Source organism: Mercenaria mercenaria, chromosome 17, assembly GCF_021730395.1.
Source record: "Mercenaria mercenaria strain notata chromosome 17, MADL_Memer_1, whole genome shotgun sequence".
NCBI classification, from domain to species: domain Eukaryota; kingdom Metazoa; phylum Mollusca; class Bivalvia; order Venerida; family Veneridae; genus Mercenaria; species Mercenaria mercenaria.
Window position 1 is genome coordinate 12,749,828 of NC_069377.1, and position 16,757 is coordinate 12,766,584.

General features: G+C 33.4%; 2 protein-coding genes across 13 annotated transcripts in view; one reads left to right on the plus strand and one right to left on the minus strand.

Moving 5' to 3' along the window:
• LOC123535634 (atypical chemokine receptor 3-like) overlaps positions 1-4,939 on the minus strand; it is a 52,288-nt gene extending 47,349 nt beyond the window's left edge. For 6 of the 7 annotated variants that reach the window (XM_045318360.2, XM_045318361.2, XM_053529070.1 and 3 more), the window contains exon 1: positions 4,750-4,939. The gene's annotated coding sequence lies outside the window, so the exon portion shown is untranslated. Of the gene's footprint in view, positions 1-4,700 lie in introns of all 7 variants that reach the window. The other variant, XM_045318364.2, reaches the window with a different exon arrangement.
• The window catches only part of LOC123535633 (sodium/hydrogen exchanger 10-like), a 292,843-nt gene that overhangs the window by 142,167 nt on the left and 133,919 nt on the right, over positions 1-16,757 (plus strand). The window lies entirely within an intron of this gene.

Consider the following 16,757-nt stretch of genomic DNA (forward strand, 5'->3'; position numbering starts at 1 on the left):
ATAACCTGAACAAAATGCCAGTTTTGGCAGACCCTGCTTGAGCTAGGAATGACATTTTGTTAGTGATATAAAATCGTTTTTGTTAAATACGACCAATGTTTTGCTTGGAAAGTTAAATGCCTACCGAAGACAAAGGTCACATCTACAATTTACAATCTTTCAAGATTGCATATTATGTGATTCTGGATAAAACAATCATTTAGTAAAAGGTGGTACATTGTACATAGCAGATAAATGGTGTATATACACGTTCTTGCATGTCATTGGCGTGATAAATATAGACAATCGGTAGTGTCAGTATTTAAAATCTTTTGCAGTGCAATTAGAATTTGGATACGAATTTCGGTGAGAAGTCTGTAAATCGAAATGAGCCGTGCCATGAGAAAACCAACATAGTGGGTTTGCGACCAGCATGGATCCAGACCAGCCTGCGCATCCGCGCAGTCTGGTCAGGATCCATGCTGTTCGCTATTAAAGCCTATTGGACTTGGAGAAACTGTTAGCGAACAGCATGGATCCTGGCCAGACTGCGCGGATGCGCAGGCTGGTCTGGATCCATGCTGGTCGCAAACCCACTATGTTGGTTTTCTCATGGCATGGCTCAAATATATATATTTTTTAAGTTTTCTCAAAATAACTGATTTTCACTTACGACCTTTAATTTCTGGAAGGTAGATCTGTGCATTATTTACTTATTTACGAGACTTTTTTTTGCAAATTATTTGCATTAAAGGTCAAGTGATGCGTGAGAACTAAGACGGCACTTTGCGGTTATTATTTTCCAGATTATGTTTCAAGCTTAAATGTCCATAGGTTGCATAGTATTGGTTTTATGGTCTAAAAGTAGGCACTCCACCAAATGTTTATTATTTTCGTTCTATTTTCTTCCATTTTCTTGCTTGTGATACCAGAAATAGCAGACATTACTTTGTAGCAAAATAGTTGAGGAGAAGATTGTATTTGAGTATAGACCAGTAAATTGATATTAAAAGTTAATGATATTTTGAGTATATTATAAAAACTAGTTGAGGAGTAGATGATATCTTTAGTAAGTACAAAAAGATTGTCAGCATAATGTGGGTAAACAGTTAGAGAGCTGATAAGATTGTATGTTGAAAGTGCATTGAAGACTTTTTAATAGCTAAATAATTGAGGAGTATGTCATAATTTAAATGTGTCTTGAAGACTGCTAATTAGCTAAAGTAGTTGAGAAGTAGATGGTGGAGCATGTTATTGTAGTATATGAAAATTGACTTTGAACATTTAAACAAGTTAGCAATTAAAGATAAATAATGTTTAACGCCCATGCATTGTAATAAGATGTATAAATAGTTAATAAGTACATTTGTATATACATGTACTATTCTTCAAATATTGCAATCAGTGAATTCTCATTAAATCACACATACTCTCGTTTAGATAAATAAGCATCTCTGTTAGTTATAGTAATGAAGATAAAGTAGAACAATAAAGTAAAGTCATATCTTAAATTATACAGAAATATATTTCAAATGGGATTTTGTAATATGCCAGAGCATTTTGAAGAGTTCTTTATATCACTATCTCTCATTTCACCCCATTTTGATACTTGCTGTCAAATTTTATTTAAGATGTCTTCCTATGGAAGCATTTTCTGGCGGTAACATGGTTTTAAGTAAATTAGTCTTCTTAGATAGATAGCATACAGGATAAGTTTTGTTCAAGTGTGTTGGCAATTTATCTAAGTATAAAGTTTATACTTGTATCACTCGAACATCGGCTCCAATAATGTTTGCAAATGTCATACAAGGACTAATGGTTTTCACAAAGAACATCACTTTTGTGCTAGAATTATTTTTTTTTTTGAATTTTAATTAGGTTTTCAAGTACATTCTCCTGGAGCTTTGGAAGGTAATGCTATCGGTGGTTTGTCTGCAGTAACAATGACATTTTGTTAGACAGTAACTGCAATTATATAAACAGGAAATGCATGAAATCCAAATACCACGTTGGCGGTGTACTGAATACAGTTTTAAATGTCTAGCCTTCTGCTGATGTTCTTTATGAGGCGATCGCCATTTTAAATATGATCTTCAAACCAAGGTTCTGCTATAGTGTTCATAGTGCCGAGCAATGATAGAAAATTTCGTTGCTGGGAACATTATTCATGATTAATGAACAGCTATTGATTTACACACATATCATAAATGCTATAACTACCGCTTCTTTTAGAATAAACAACAGATGCCCTGAAATACACACACCATTTCACTTTATTTTAGGGAAACGATATTCTAAATGGAACTGAAATAATCGTTGTTTTAGCGCATCAAATTGAAGTGAAATAAGATTGACTTAGTACATTCTATTCATAATTTAAAACAGTTTTGTGAAAGGTTACGTTATTTACGAAAGTTACGGTCAGGCATATCTAAAGTAGCCTACTAAGTGTTTTTGACAGACATAAATGTATCGTATAGCTTTTGCTCACCAAGATTATCCCATTGTCCACATTTTATTAGCTTCTAACATTTATCTGCAATATATTTAACATCAAAGACCATTAACTGAAGCCTGTCAGGCCCATATAGACGTATGCATTGCTCTTAGTACTACCGTTATAAAGTCACGAACAACTATGATGTTATTTTTTCGGGGAAGTAGTAACATTGAGACTAATTTAATTATTGTAGTTGTTTACCAAGGAGTATGACCCTAAAACCTCACTCACAAAACCGGGAAGAACTGGTTTTCATAAATCTGCATCCAAACTATCAATATTACGAAGTAATAAGACACTATTATGCTTTAAAATTGTATATTGAAACTTATGTTTGATTTGGGTTTAGCGCAACTTTTTCACAGTACTTTCTTTCTTTTCTGTGTTTCTGTTATCAACGAGCGTCAGTTATCCTGTTTAACTATCCCTGGGTTCTGGTTCTGTTACATTATTAACCTGTTCTCTGCAAGTAACTGTCAGCGTTTGACTTCATACACAATCGTCACGAGCCTTGACAGGGGAACAAACTTACGACCCCGCGATACGTAGAACAGCACTCTCCTATGGAGCTAAACGAACTTGCAGTTAGTAGCTTATGGTATTAGAGGCGAGAGGATTCTTAACGAAAGAGGGCAACATGTTAAGAATTTTTCTTAGCATATAACGTACTTTACTACTGTGATGAATATAATACAGTTTACCTAAAGTCAGAGTGTGTGGTCATATCCATCTAGTTTTTGTTTGTTTTGTTGAGATTAACATCAAATATTTTATGGACTTTTCAGAGACAAAAATAATTTTCTAAATTATGTGAATTTGTCACTTTCAGTTTATCTGTCACTAACATAGTGTTTACGGCTATTGGCCATACCCAGACTGGTGGCTTTCGCTTCGCGGAGCAACATTGTTTTTACTCTAATCTTTTGTTTTTCAATCACAACATGCGTTTAAAAAAGTTTTTACCTTGACTCATCAGCAGAAATAATATCAAGGACATATCTGTAGACAGTAGTTAGAATTACGTCAATAGGAAAAGCATATAACCCATCGCGTAGGAGGGTTATTAATTACATTATCAAATGTCTAGCCGTATAGACGACCTATAATTGTGGTTTAATTTCGGCCGCAGGCCGGTATTGTTTTCATCTTTACTTTTTGTTTTTATCTGGAGTGAAGATCATTTAATAATTGATTAGAACTTCATAAACCTGAATGCCCTCGGTAGTGAAGTTCGACTACGCCACTCTGATACGGAGTGATCTCCCGTAGTCCCCTAGTCAACTTGTTCCCCAGTCAACTCGTCCCCATTTTGGTTATTTCTTATCCCTTGACGATGTCAAAAATGGTCAGTTCGCTCCCCATCCCCCACACCCCAACTTTTCGACCCCGCCTCTTTAGTCTTATTTTTTTGTCAAAGTTTCCTAGATTATGATTAATATAATTATGATGTAAAATATGTGTTCTGTAAAATATGTTCTACATAAAAAAAACATGGAAATTTTACTTTTAAATTAAAAACTACATTTTGTTTTGCTTTATAAATACCCTTGCAGAGTGCATGCATCTTTTGTAGCTTAAAATGTGCATTGACTAATGTGATCATGTATCTTTTTTAAAGATATTTCTTGTTAAAGATATTAAGGATTTAATCAAGAAACAGATCCAGGATATATTCAAACTATGTTATTCAGCCAATTAAAGGAAATAGCATTTTTGTTAATTAAATCTTGTTATGTCTATCTATGAAGACGTGAAAATATGCGAAAATCGTTACATCTAGAATCTGACCATCAAAATTTAATTAAATGACTAAAAATTTGCACAAAATATGATAAAATACTAATTTTCTGGAGTATACAGTAGGCAGTGTTCATAGCTTTTGAATTTTGTCTGTTGAAAATGTCAGATTTTCTCATTTATCCGATCTTCAGATTTGCAAGAAAATTAATATGTAGAGAAAAGAATTTAGAGAAACAATAACACTTTATCATATATATCACAAAATGAAAATCTATAGTGTAACAATATTTGCCGTTTTATCTTATTTATTTGAACAAGCGGGTAAAGTATTTGTAACGATTTATCCGAACATAAAAACAGTTTTACAACCTGGTGCTTTACATCCCCACCAGAAGAAGAAAATATGCAATAAATCAGAAAAAATGCGCTAATGGAGTTCTAGCTACTAACAGAGATGAAAGAGATCGGAAAACATACTTACATTAGAAATTATAGTATATGTAATTCCAGAATCAAAATTGACCACTTACTTTTGATTTACTTCCGAAGTACAATCCGATATGATTAAAGAAAGGCAGTTCTGCTTGTGCAGCATATATACTAACTGGGAGAAACAATAAACGATATGCTACGATGGAACTCGCAAACGCCGAATTCCTGACAAGAAAAACTTATGAACAGAGTTTCGCATCTCGGCTATGTCTTTGTATCTCTACAAAACTGTATGAAATAACCGATAAAAGTACGTTTGTTTGCATGAACGTATAATAAATTGAGTGTTTAGCCTTATTTCTGTTGTTGCTGAAAACTTGTGTGTGAATATTATAAAGAGTCTTTTTTAAATCTATTTATATGAAGTTGAAAGTACAATAAAATAAATCTGTAATAAGACCCGTTTGAAGTATAGAAGGTGAATACGCAAAGTAACACATACTATATGTATAAACTTTTTCGCAGCATAAAAGTCAAGTCTTTTGGTTCACATGAATTATATGTTTTCAGTTAATATTTTATTAGTATACGCAATAATTGACTTCAGAACTAAATTTTGTCTTAAAAATCGGAATTTTTTCTGATTGACAGCACAAATATTATAAAAAAGATAATTATTTACATCATTTTCATTGTTGTAGTGAAAGGCGCATTTGCATTTTACGGATGTTTATCATAAATCTTAAATTACAATGACAGATAAACGATTAAGAAAATAGATTGTAAAACAAATTCTGAAATTAAATATGAATTTCCCCTTAGGTTTCTTACAAATAAATTCAAATACATGGAAAGCAAACGAGGCAGCTAGCGTACAAATAGCAAGTACTACGTATTTCTTTGACATTATCAGTTCCACATTTACCTTTGTCAATTAATAGAAATATCCATCAGTCAAAGAAATGGCTATATTATATTTTGATTTGTATAGTGATTCCTTTGTTATCAAGTGCAACAGATTATTTATCATATTTAAAACTAAGACTTTATATCTTTTTAAGCACATTTAAATGAAAGCGCAGTATTAATCAGAATATTTATGCATATATATATGCATAGTTTATGCCACGGTTTTCTCTATTGTAATATTGTGTATAGATAGACGTGTGAACCACTAAAAGTTGATCAATGATGAATTTAATATATGTTTTGTCACGCAAATCTGCACAATGACATGTCTAACAACTAGAAAAGATACTTTCGCACGTAAATTTTAGCACAGAACGTATATGAAATTATAATGAAATTAATCAAAAACTATTTTACCTTGTTTATTTTTATTCTTTCGAATATACGAATACTGAAACAATACGAGTATATTCGAAATTACGTACGAATATTCGTTTGTTCAAATATTCTTTGACATCCCTACTAAAACAACCAAAAAGTCGTTGAACATCGTCTGATATTTACAAAAAAGTGTCTGTAACACATGTTAAGTCCTTTCTTATATTTTTAATGGGTTGTTTGCCCGTTTCAGGGATACCAGTCCTTGAAGAAGATAAACCTTTAGTTGACTCTTTATCATGAGTCACTTGTTAGATATGTTCTGTAACATCCTTGCTTGTAAGGTCCTCTCGCAATTTTGTTGAAATGATTCCGTTTGCTGCCTTCTAGGGGACAAAAAAGAAATAGAATAGAATAACCGTTACAGAACTACTTCTTTAGGTTTTCATAACACAGTCGTTTTTAACATATATTTGCGGTTAAAATCATATGACTGGCTAGGGAACGTTATGTCCCTCTTGTTATTATACATGGTTATGCAATCGGTACAATTTGTATCGTTTATAAATGTCACAATGAATTTAGTCTGTGAACGATTAATTCTGTGTTATTTGCTTTTAAACTCTGTTATAATATTATAGAATAGCGTGTTAATTTGTCGGTTCTCTCTATTTCCCGTTTTATCTATGCTGTCAAGGAATGATCTAATACTTCGCTTTTATTTTCACTCAGTTCCTCGAATGTGGAATCGGATGTCGTCAGTTACATGTTATAATATTACAGTAATGTCTCATAGTTTGGGTGTTGTCGATAAGTTAAGTATTGTGCTAACACCCGTAGTGCAAATACTCCTAAAAAAAAAAAAATAAAAAAAATAAACAAAAGAATATAAAAATTTCCAGTCAGAAAAAAACAACATTTTTTGTGATATCACTTTTGTCAGGTATTAATTTCATAAGTGTTTGACTACCCTTCAGCACTAGACGCATACATAGTGCTAAACCTTTGCAGACCCTGTTAAAGCGAAGTTTCATCATTTTGCTGTATATACACTTGCGCTAAATAGTAACATAAAGCAAGACATTGGCAGATACTCAGAGAAGAATCTGGCTCATTTACATTACAACATTATTAACATTTTGTTTTGCTTTATCTTTACTTACTGTGTCACTACTTGAAGTACAGGTATTTAGAAAACATTTTGTACTTCAAAGTGCATTTCGCTAATGTTTTTTGAAGTACTGCAACTTCCTACGATGTCTTTTTTCACTGAGTGTTTACATCTTGATTAAGTGTCGGTGTTTTTCATGAAATAGAATATATGATATCAAGCACGGGGAGGAACGTATTTTTCAGTACATGAAACCTAGTAAAGATATCTATTTATAGGTAAAACAAGAATAGGGATGGTGGAAGTTGTTGGTACGAATTGTATTGACTTGAATCAGATTTCATACAGATCATGTCCAGACAATTTTCATATTGTTGCACATTCTTTCGCTATGCTTAAAATCACAGACAAATTATATCTCGCTTTTGTCGGGGTATATATTCATTTTGTCTTGTCCAAAGTCAATCAGTCAGTCAGTCTGTCTGTCCGTCTGTCACAAAACTTTGTCCAGACTAATCCTCTGATATTATGATTGGGGTATTAACCGAATCTGTAGGATGCCAAGTACATTTGCTTGTTTTGCGAATCGTTGATACGCCTTTTGGAGAGGTTATTGGCTCTTTAATATCAGTTTCAATAGACGTTTTCTAGATACATTTGCCCGTTCTCTTCGGTAAAGCAATATGTTATTCCCTTTCATAATTATCAAGCGGTATGGTGAAACTAGTGTCATTTCAAAATGCGATGTCTGGCTTTTGTTATATTTTACGTCAATAGCATTACGAAAATTATGTCTCCCACCACACAGTGGTGTTGGAGACATATTGATTTACTCTAGTCTGTGTGTCTGTGTGTCTGTGTGTGTGTGTCTGTCACAAAGCTTATCCGCACTCTAAGTCGAACATTTCTCATTCGATTTTCACCAAACTAGAACAAAATGTGTTTGACCATAAGACCTCGGCCAAGTTCGATAACTAGTCAAATCGGTCCAGGCGTCTTGGAGTTACGGCCCTTGAATTACCAAAAATCAGTCTTTTTAGCTCGACTATTCATAGAATAGTAGAGCTATTGGACTCGCCCATGCGTCCGCGTCCGCGTCGGTGTCCGCGACCGCGTCCCGATTTGGTTAAGTTTTTGTATGTAAGCTGGTATCTCAGCAACCACTTGTGGGAATGGATTGAAACTTCACACACTTATTCACTGTGATAAACTGACTTACATTGCACAGGTTCCATAACTCTGTTTTGCTTTTTTACAAAATTATGCCCCTTTTTTGACTTAGAAATTTTTGGTTAAGGTTTTGTATGTAAGCTGGTATCTCAGTAACCACTTGTGGGAATGGCTTGAAACTTCACACACTTATTTACTGTGATAACCTGACTTACATTGCACAGGTTCCATAACTCTATTTTGCTTTTTAGCTCGACTATTCATAGAATAGTAGAGCTATTGGACTCGCCCATGCGTCGGCGTCGGCGTCCGCGTCCGCGTCCCGATTTGGTAAAGTTTTTGTATGTAAGCTGGTATCTCAGCAACCACTTGTGGGAATGGATTGAAACTTCACACACTTATTCACTGTGATAAACTGACTTACATTGCACAGGTTTCATAACTCTGTTTTGCTTTTTTACAAAATTATGCCCCTTTTTTGACTTAGAAATTTTTGGTTAAGGCTTTGTATGTAAGCTGGTATCTCAGTAACCACTTGTGGGAATGGATTGAAACTTCACACACTTACTCACTGTGATAAACTGACTTACATTGCACAGGTTGCATAACTCTATTTTGCTTTTTTACAAAATTATGCCCCTTTTTCGACTTAGAATTTTTTGGTTAAGGTTTTGTATGTAAGCTGGTATCTCAGTATTCACTAATGGGAATGGATTGAAACTTCACACACTTGTTCACTTTCATGATCTGACATGCCCAAAGCAGGTCCCATAACTTTATTTTGCTTTTTTACAAAATTATGCCCCTTTTTCAACATAGAAATTTTTGGTTAAGTTTTTGTATGTAAGCTGGTATCTCAGTATCCACTAATGGGAAAGAATTGAAACTTCATACACTAGTTCACTGTCATGAGCTGATAAGCACTATGCAGGTTCCATAACCCTATTTTTCTTTTTTACTAAATTATGCCCCTTTATTGACTTTCTTATTCATTCAAGCGACAAGGCTGTTAAATAGTCGAGCGTTGCTGTCCTCCGACAGCTCTTGTTACTCTTGTCCGCACTCTAATTCGAGTATTTCTCATCCAATCTTCACCAAACTTAAACAAAACGTGTTTGACCATGAGTCCTCGGCCAAGTTCGATAGCTAGCCAAATCGGTCCAGGCATTTTGGAGTTACGGCCCTTGAATTATCGAAAAATTGGCCTTTTTACTCATGTCCGCACTTTTAATCGAACATTTCTCATCTGATCTTCACCAAAATTGAACAAAATGTGTTTGACCATGAGACCTCGGCCAAGTTCGATAACTAGCCAAATCGGTCCAGGCATTTTGGAGTTACGGCCCTTGAATTATCGAAAAATCGGCCTTTTTACTCTTGTCCGCACTCTAAGTCGAGCATTTCTCATCCGATATTCACCAAACTTGAACAAAATGTGTTTGACCATGAGACCTCGGCTGAGTTCGATAACTAGCTAAATCGGTCCAGGCATTTTAGAGTTACGACCCTTGAATTACCGAAAAAAATCCATCTGTTTACTCTTGTCCGCTCTCATTTCTCATCCGATCTTCACCAAACTTGAACTAAATGTGTTTGGCCATAAGACCTTACCCAAGTTTGATAACTAGCCAAATCCGCCCAGGCACTTTTCATTTATGGCCCTTGAATTACTGATTGGATCCACTCATCCAGACCATCTAATTGGATCCACTCGTCTAAAACATCTAGAGAAACTAACATTTTTCATCATCTAAGGGGCAGTTGTGGGAGACATGCGCTTTTCTCAAAAGCATCTCTAGATTCAAGGTTATTTTTCATGACAAATCTCATACTATATTATTACGATTACGATTTATTGCAAAAACGCATACTTTCTTGATTTTCTTTGCCCGTATTCAGCGATATTCAAATTCTGAAACTTTATATTTATAATGAATAGAATAAAATCTGTAAGAAGATCCTTTGGAAGCATGGAATACAAACAAGCAAAATAATAGCAGACTCGGTTTGATTGAGTCTGTTCATGAGAGGTAGTGGAAAGTGCAACACCCCTCGCGCCCCCTAGCACAGGCTTAAACGGAACTCTATTACCCGTGAACATCGAGTGGACTCCATGATTTCAAAAGACAAGAAAATATAACAACACTGAATCCAAGTACGGGGAGACTTTTTATGGCCACCACAAGGCACTTAAAGATTGCTGTTTTGATACTCAATAAAATTTGCAAGAAGATCCTGTGGAAGCATAGAATATACTTTCTGGCATAATTTTATCACAATCTGACCAAATTAATCAATGACAAAGCAATAACAACATTTTGAATTGCGTTTCATACTTAAAACTGGTGAATATAAGCCCTTGAGTTTTCTGTCGCCATTGTCAATATTATGTCATTTATTATGTATCTACAGCTTTTCTATGTTAATTTCAAAATTTTCGAAAAATACCTGATTTAGTGGTCACGTCAAATATGTGTCTCTGCAAGCAAGCTGCGTTTGTAACAGTTACAGCCAGTGCAGGACATATAGTAAGATATATATAATAAGAAAGGTCAATTAAAAAACATCGTGTTCTGCTGTAATGCATTTAGCGCTCTTTGATTTTGTCCGATCAAATAACACACGGTTCTCACGCCTCGTGTGATCGAGGCCTGATTTAAGTCCACTCGAGCCGAATCAACGTACTGTTATAATAAGTCTTTTATTATCTTAATACAATATAACGCAAGGACCACAATAAAGACATTTCGTTTGAATTAATAGAAGCGTCAGATTGTTAAAAACACAAAATCATAAATTTTTGAATATCTAAATCTCTGTGTCCATTGAATGGACATTTAAGTCATTTAAAGCTATTCTGACATTGAAAAATAAAAGAAGAAGCGAACTCCCGAAAAGAAAATTGCCAAATATAAACAAATGTTCATTTTAATCATCCTATCAAAGTGCTGATTTAGAAGGCGTGTTTAGTTTATCAATAAACATATAATACATGTAATATAAGAGGCCTTATTCTCCATTTCTCTTACGTCATCTACTAAATGTTATTGACATTGTAAAATTCTAAAGTCATGGTGTATCTACAGTGGATAATTAAGTGTACCAAGAGAAAATAAAAATTATAAGGTGTGCGTTTATTGAACAACGGAATTTCTTTGACAAAATGTACGCATTTTCTGTTTCGAGAACATTGTTAAGTGAAAAAAGCGTAAATCTGTTTTATGTTAGTTTGACAGACTGTTCTTCAAGTACTACGTAATTATCCATTAAAAACCGCAAATCACTCCACAAAACTGCTTTAAATTTCTTAAAAAATTATTCTCAAGAGAGCCAAAGTGTTCATTATTTTGGCCCTGCTCCGTGAATTGGGTTGAATTAGCATATCCTATACATAATTTTAAAGTTTCATTTCTTGTAATATTTCGATTTTGCTCTAGCTGCATTACAGCGAGATCACGCGATTTTGAGAGACATATACACGAAATATAGTGAAGATTTTCCACATTGGCATTACCACTAAGTAATATAAAACTGTTTTTGACTGTTGGTTATATATGAACAGTCCTCTTATAAAAAACATTTTCAACAGCAATGTTCTAACGCTTTTGGTAATCGTATTGAAGCAATACACATTCAATTTACTGTGACCGTAAGTTTCTCTGCATGTATATATTTTCAATAATTTGATTATTGTTGTTGCTGTCCAAGAAAATTAAGGGTATGAATAATTGAATGTATCTTAAAAGAAGATGCTGTGGAAGCATACAACGCCATTAGTGTCTGTTTATGAGAAGCAGTAAAATATGCAACACTCCTCACGCTCCCTAGTACCGGCTTGTGATGTTTAAAATGCATAAGCAATTTTCTGTGTCTGGCACTAATTGAGTAACAGTTTAACTTTTATTTAATATAAAAGAAGTGCAGCCATTTAAAGGGATAAAACTTAAAATACATTTTTGAACGCACATCTGGGCAAAGCAACGTTTTATCTCAACAAACAAATTGGTTTACTGTCTAGTGTTTTGCATTTACAACAAAATTTAGGTAGTTATTAAGACATCAATGAAAATGCGCTAATGGTGGTTTCCTATGTACTTACATTGAAAAGGCGGTTTACGTTAGTCCTAATGCAGAATGTCTTTTACGTTTAAATTACTTTAACCTTTCGTCCATCAGGAGAATAAAAACGCAATTTTAAATTTGCAACAAGTAAAGGAAAGGAAACGATGCTGTATGTGGAATTTCCTGACAAAAACTAAGTATAATCAGAGAGTTTGACATTTCGACTGTAATGCAAGAGCTCTAGAGCATATGCGCCTTTGCATCTGTCTATGGTACATTAATTGTCTCAGCTTGATCATTTTTGTATGTGAAAGGTTGTCTCCATCAAGGCGAGGGGGATAATGATTTTAGTTCTGTATGTTTTCTTCAAATAATATGGGTCATTATTAGGTCACATCTGGATGTTGAAAACAGATACATTCATTAAACCTGGATTCTCGTAACTTCATACTAGCAACACATAAACTATGTTTAGGTTATCGATTAAAAAAAACAAAACAAAACAAAACAAAAAAATTAAATTGAAATCATTTGATGGTAATAACCAATGTAAATTATAGATTTTCCAAATTGTTGATTGAAACTTTTCAGGAGAAATCCTCTCTATTGTCAACTAACAAATACGTTATTTGCGAATACTTCCGTTGTTTTTCCCATATAACCATATTTAGATGGAATAGATAAATATCATATAAACTTAAAACAATTTTGTTTGCAAAAAAGTTTCATGTCTTGAAAACATTTCAGTTAGAGTCACGAAACCATGTACAGTGACAGGAAGTGGGGCACCTGTGACCTATGGCCACACATATAGTTTAACCTAAAAATCTGTTGTATCTTTTTCAATTTTTTCCAGTATGACTAAAGTTTCCGTCACAATGAAACTGTTATATTTGAAAATAATTATATGTGATTGAGTTAAGGCACTACAGAAAGGGAGGTGTCAACACTTTTTGTGATAGCTGAATCTGAGATTATATAACGCTTTTAAATTTGCCCATCTGGAAATCCAAATAACTCCATTTAATATCCAGTTTCACATAGCAAAACTAAAATAAATGTTCATAGACAAATATAGCACTTTTGATTTTTAGAAAGTTGATCATGGTTCAATTTTAATTTTTTATTTCCTCCAGATCTGAGTCTTTCATTTCTTGCTGGCGTTCTGTACTTCCTAAATGTCCTCTTATACTAGTAGATTGATTAAAATTGATTTGCCGTGTGGGGGATTTACATTGTTTGAACATTTGAATGAAAAAACATGACTGATCTCTCAGAACAGTCAGTCAATTATAAAAAGGTCATGTTAAAAGCATTAAGTGGAATGCTTACAAGCCAAATGGATTCGATATTGATATTGTTCTCTGATTTCCAAATAGTCAAATATTAATGGAGACTTTATCAGATATAGATTAGAAGCAAATAATGACATTTATATGTTATTCTTCGTTAAATAGGCGATAATTGTTATTTTTATCTTTCATAGGTGTCACATTTAGTTCAGTCTGGAACTGATTGACATTTCAGTAACCTTATCGCCTCTTTTGTTTTTTTTTCTCTTTTTAATTCATACTACTAAATACGTTTTTGACATGAAAAGGTTTTATATATAACTGTTAGGTTTATCTTTTCATTTATGTACTTCTGCTAGCTGTAAGCGTTAAAGGACAATTCATTTTATATAAAAAAAAAACATGCATGATGAAGCACATGTTTTTGAAGTATTATGTAGCTAGTAGTTGTATCATTACAAATATGTCTGTTCAAAAAAATATATAAAAACGCCATAGGGTGGACGTTTAGATGATCTATCTTATATGTTTAAAAGCAAAAACAATATTCTTTCTCTATAATGTATTATGGATTTTAAATCACCTAAAAGGTAACTAAGTTCAAATAGTATTTTTATTGAATAAACCTGTGGGTACAAGTTCTTTTGTAATGTTTTCTCCTAACATAAAATGGTTTTCATACCTGGTGCTTTACATCCGCAACAGAAGATAAAATAGAGAAATGCTCTAACAGAAGTTTTACTTGTACTATTCGGAAAATACACTTGTATTGGAAGCAGTAGTGTTTGTTAGTCTAGAATTCAGAATAATCACTTATTCCTACATTCTTCCGAACAACTGTCCCTTAGGATATTAACCCTTATCCTGCTGAATTTCTATAATGAACTTATCCATCTTTCAATTTGGACAGTACCATTAACTGTTAAAGGGATGCTTACCAAAAATATACTGATTGAATGGCGAACAGTGCAGATCATGAACAGACTGCATGAATGTGAAGGCTGATCATGATCTACACTGGTTGCAAAGGCAGAATAAATCGTGTTCAGCATGATAAGGGTGAAAAAACAACATTTTACATTTGCAGAAGAAACAGTTATCGCTATGTAGTTACGCATGACTAAAAATCTCTTAATTCCTAACAAAAAATAAAATGGATCAGAGCGTTTCGCATTTCGGCTATATTTATTATCTTTATCTGTCTAACACATAAAGCAAACTATTTTTCCGACTGATGAACAAGATTAAAAAGATATTATAAAAATGTTTTGGGATATCACTTTGGTGGGATATTAACTTCATAGGTTTATGACTATTATTTAGCTGAAGAATGTTTAAGAGGAATTGTAAGGTAGTACTTTGACTGTCAGTTTTGAAATGAAATGTATTACCAGCTTTCTGTAATTATTGCTTGAAGACATCAATTCACTTACCATAACAACTTTCAGAGAGTAAAAACATAGTTCAAAGATAGCGAAAGTGTTCATTTTAGCTTAAAACCATGTGTCAATTCAATGTATAATTTTAACGTTTGTTGTTGTTTTTTTTGAAGACACATTTAAGAGAGGTTTCTGTAATATATCATCGATATTTTGATGAAGCGGATATGTACTTTTTCCGCTTTGTGTAGAATTGTTTTGATGTAAGTCTAAATTTTGTCTTCCCTAAATATCTTAAAACATGGTCAATATAGCCGCCTCGACTGATAGTTCTCAAACGAAACGTGTTACCAAGTACTACGCAATTATCGTTTGAAATCGCGAATTACTCTAAATAACCACTTTAAATTCCGGGAAAGCTTTTTTCCCGGGAGCGAAAGTGTCAGTTTTGAATCACCACAGTCTGTACATAATCTAAAACTTTTGCAGTCAGTGTCGAAGCGATCATTTCTGCCGTAGTTAAAAGCGCATTACGCGTTCTTTTAACACCACATTGCAGTGTCAATACAGTGTTCCTCTATAATAGAATGTTCTATGATACTTACTTAGTTACTTGTTTAAGAAATTGTTAAAATGGTTCGTTCGTATCTTTTCTAGTCTTTGGGATAACAGTTCATTCAGTTTATCTGTTTAATATAATTCCGTTTAAGCCGGTATTATTGCATACTTAATTATCTCTCGAAATCAGACTAGATCAAACCAGGTCTGCTATTTTTGCTGGCTTCGATCAGTATTTATGCGGATATTATCAACTTCTATACTTTTACAACAGTTCGCTTCACCATTAGGCAAAGTCTGTTTCGTCCTGTTTTGTCAGTTTCATTTCTCACATATAAACATTTTTATGCTTTGAATGGTATTATTACATTTTACCCCTTTGTAATTAGGTTTAGATTTTTTGACAATAGTTTTGCATCAAAGAATATTTCTCAGGAACCATTGCACCAAGCGCTTTCAAACCCTCTATATATGTTTGGAAACGTGACGTGATCTGTCTAAGCCAGGTTCCATAAACTTCGACTGATATTTTATAAAATTATGCCCCTTTTTGAAGTTGCTGATAAAGTTTTTTTATGATAACTAGTATTATGTAGAAGGGTTTCAAATAGTTGATCGCGCTGTCATTAGACACCTATTGTTTGTATTTACAAGTAATCAAATTAGGTCATCATATGAGTAATTAAGTCCTGTTACATCACACTCTTGTTGCATGTTCAGTTTCTTTTGTTGCCGGATGACCTGAGGAGGCTGAGACTTTTTGTAAAATGTCATCCGATATTTGTTATCTAGGGAAAGTAATAGTTATGTAGAGAAAGTAATAGCCAGTTATAAAGCTAATAAGAAAATAATGTCTGGTCTGTATCCGACTTAATTAGGAAGCCCTAGGCTTGTCGGGTAAAAGAAAAAAAATATCTCTGAAAATATCTTCCGTTCTGTTATGTCTTCAAATTACAAGTTGGCGTATCTTGTTCAGTGAATATAGCTTTTTTTCAATTATATAAAATAAGAACGTTATATATTGTTGTTCCTTTTTCACTTATTATGGCAATTATTTATTTTACAGAACAATATTTTAATTCCATATTATATCCTTGATAAAATTTAACGAAACAAACAGCTAGTTAAAATTTTGGTTCAGATATGAAGGAAAAAAATAGGGAACTACGGTTTCACGGTTTTAATACCATATACAATCCAATGCATAGGGTTACAAAGTTATGCAAATTATGAATAAGTGGGCTTTA